The 3,606-nt window shown below is 40.8% G+C and overlaps 1 pseudogene across 1 annotated transcript; it reads right to left on the reverse strand.

Moving 5' to 3' along the window:
* LOC102189480 lies at positions 2,152-2,749 on the reverse strand (annotated as a pseudogene). Its single transcript, XR_001918457.1, has one exon. The product of XR_001918457.1 is annotated as a 60S ribosomal protein L11-like (transcript).

Below are 3,606 nucleotides of genomic sequence, written 5' to 3' on the forward strand. Positions count from 1 at the left end.
TTCAGCTTCAGCATCAATCCTTCCAAAGAATATTCAGGACTGATTTCCTTTAGGATGGACTGGTTGGATCTTCATACTGTCCAAGGGACTCTCAGGAATCTTCTCAAACATCACATTTCAAAAGCATCAATTCTTTGGCATTCGGCTTTCTTTCTAGTCCAATCCTCACATCCATACATGACTACTGGAAAAACCATAGCTTTGACTAGATGAACCTTTGTTGACAAAGTATTGCCTCTGCTTTTTAATATGCTATCTAGGTTGGTCGTAAGTTTTCTTCCAAGGAGCAAGCGTCTTTTAATTACATGGCTGCAGTCACCATCTGTAGTAATTTTGAAGGCCCCCAAAATAAAGTCTGTCACTGTTTCCATTGTTTCCCCATCTATTTGCCATGAAGTGATGGGACTGCATGCCATGATTTTAGTTTCCTGAATTCTGAGTTTTAAGCCAATTTTTTTTCACTCTCCTCTTTCACTTTCATCAAGAGGCTCTTTAGTTTTTCTCCACCTTCTGCCATAAGGGTGGTATCATCTGCATATTTGAGGTTATTGATATTTCTCCTGACAATCTTGATTCCAGTTCATGTCTCATCCAGCCTGGCATTTCACATGATGTACTCTGCATATAAGTTAAATAAGCAGGGTGACAATATACAGCCTTGAGGTACTCCTTTCCCTATTTGGAACCAGTCTGTTGCTCCATGTCTGGTTCTAATGGTTGTTTCTTGACCTGCATACAGATTTATCAGGAGGCAGTAAGGTGCTCTGGTATTCCCATCTCTTTAAGAATTTTTCACAGTTTGTTGTGATCTACATAGTCAAAGGCTTTGGCGTAGTCAATAAAGCAGAAGTAGCTGTTTTTCTGGAACTCTTCTGGTTTTTTGATCATCCAGTGCATGTTAGCAATTTGATCTCTGGTTCCTCTGCCTTTTATGATTCCAGCTTTAACAAATGGAAGTTCATGATTCACATACTGTAGAAGCTTGGCTTGGAGAATTTTGAGCATTAGTTTTCTAGCATGTGAGATGGGTGAAATTTTGCAGTAGTTTAATTGATTTAAATAATCATAGCCTGGACTCGGAAGGAAATGGGGAATTCTAAAATTAAACAGTGAACCTCCACTGAAAGCACTAATTCAGGTTTTACTTTAAGAATCTTTTCTCATGTTTAGAGGAATATGTGGCATCTAAGGGGCATCAGAAAGATATACAGGTGAACTTGTGCAGTGGGTTAACTAATAGAACTCATATTACTTTGTCTAATATTGATTTGTCATCTTAGTCTCCATGAATTAGATAGGGAGAAAATCCAAAATTAACAACTTGAAACAGTCCAATCATAGTTAGTAACTAAATGGCCTATACAATCTATCTCTAGCCTGCTCTGATTACAAAGTGCTTTAGGCAGTGAAGTAATGTTCAGACTCAAGGCAGTGTTCCTTCCCAACACTTATGTGCATGTTTGAAGCAGGAATATAAATCTTCCATGGGTTATTGGGGTTGTGAACATGAGAGGAGCCTCCATTTTCACTATGTCCTGGGCTGTCTTCTGGGACATATCCTGGTCACTGGGTGCCCTGGTAGCTTCCAGCATGTTTAGTTGTTTGGTCTTGGGCTATGTACTGAAGAAATGATGCTTTCGAATTGTGGTGCTAGAGAAGACTCTTGAGAGTCCCTTGGACATGCAGGGACCTCAAACCAGTCAATCCTAAGGGAAATCAACCCTAAATAGTCATTGGAAGGACTGCTGCTGAAGCTGAAGCTCTAATACTTTTGGCCACCTGATGCGAAGAGTTGACTCATTGGAAAAGACCCTGATGCTAGGAAAGATTGAGGGCAAAAGGCGATGAGGGCGGCAGAAGATGAGATGGTTAGATAGCAACAGTGAATTAATGGAAATGAATCTGAGCAAACTCCGGGAGTTAGTAAAGGACAGGGGAGCCTGGTAGGCTGTAGTCCATGGGGTCTCAAAGACTTAGACACCACTTAGTGAAAGAACAATAGCAACAACTGAGTGGTAGCAACAATAGTTCAGTCCTGACTTAGCTTGCCTTACCTTCTTGCAGGCTTCATACACTTAAGACTTTGCCTTTTCCCCATCTGGCCAACTATGCCTAGTTTTTGTTTCTTTCTTTTTTTTTTTTTTTTTTACATTTCATTGAAAATGTTTTATTGGCCTTTTGGATAGAAACGGGAATTTATTTGCCAGGAAGGATGATCCCATCATACTTCTGCTGGAACTAGCACATGGCCTCCTCTTTGCTGATTCTGTGTTTGGCCCCAATGCAGCCTGTCCTGCGCTTCTTGTCTGCGATGCTGAAACCTGGCCTACCCAGCACCACATAGAAGTCCAGGCCGTAGATTCCGATGCTCGGGTCGTACTTGATCCCCAGATCGATGTGTTCTTGGATCCCAAAGCCAAAGTTTCCAGTATCTGAGAAGTTATTTTTTCTTAACTCGCACTCTCGCACCTTTAGACCTTTCCCCAGGATTTCTTCTGCTTTGGCCCCACGGACGGTGCAGTGGACGGCGATCTCTTTTCATTCCTCCTGATGCCGAAGGATCTGACAGTGTATCTAGCTTTGGAGAACACCGGGGTCTGGCCGGTGAGCTGCTCCAGCAACTTGGCTGCCCGGGTCAGCCTGTCTCCGCTCTCCCCGACGCAGATGTTGAGGCAGAGCTTGCGGATGCGCAGTTCCCGCATGGGGTTCTCCTTCTCACCTTGATCCTGCGCCATGACGGGAAACAGGAAGAGCTATGCCTAGTTTTTGTTTTGAAGTCATCTCTCTCCGCCATGGCAGGTGCTGAAGAAGCAGTTCCCACACACTCATATTTGGGCTACAAGGCAAAGCCAGTTTATTGAGTGGTCAATCTGTTCAAAACTCATTTGCCGAATGCATTTCTTTCCACTGTTTGACTCATTTTCATGTTTTCTTCATATGAGTATGAAGAATGTTATACTTCTTCATATTCATGTATAAAATGATATACTTCTACATATATGTTAAGGACTGTCTAATTTATCTGCAACAGTTCCCTATAGCTGTAGCTGAAAGCTAAAAAAGTGAGAGGCAAGCTGGTAGGACATAAGAAAAATCTGTCCATATGAATGTGCTGGTGAATGAGATTATTTCTTCTCAATAAAGTTTTTCCATGAATATATTTTTCTGACTGCTGAATGCTTATTATAAGTCTATTCTTAAATATATACACTAGGAATATATTCCTAAAGAATGTACTTTTTAACATACATATGTATCCTTGAGAATTCTCTTGAATAGAAAGAATATTGTATGAATGCAAACTGATGAATAAGAATAAAGTAATAAAAAGATATTCTTCACCATTCATCCTATTCAACAATCCTATGAATATATTTCTGTTCTTTAGCTCTTTTTCTGTTCCAAAGTTTCCAGAATCAGGGATTCAGTGATAAATCAGGCATTCCTTAAAATGCTGCTGAAGAGGAAAAATGAAAACTGGCCAAACTAAAACTAAAGTAAAAAGAACTTAGTAAAGTTGGGGCAGTGCTCATTTGATGAAGGGCCTATAAGACTCTGACCTTCCTAGGTGGTACTAGTGGTAAAGAATCCACCTAAATGCAGGAG

The sequence above is a fragment of the Capra hircus genome, chromosome 8, assembly GCF_001704415.2.
Source record: "Capra hircus breed San Clemente chromosome 8, ASM170441v1, whole genome shotgun sequence".
In the NCBI taxonomy this organism is placed as follows: Eukaryota; Metazoa; Chordata; class Mammalia; order Artiodactyla; family Bovidae; genus Capra; species Capra hircus.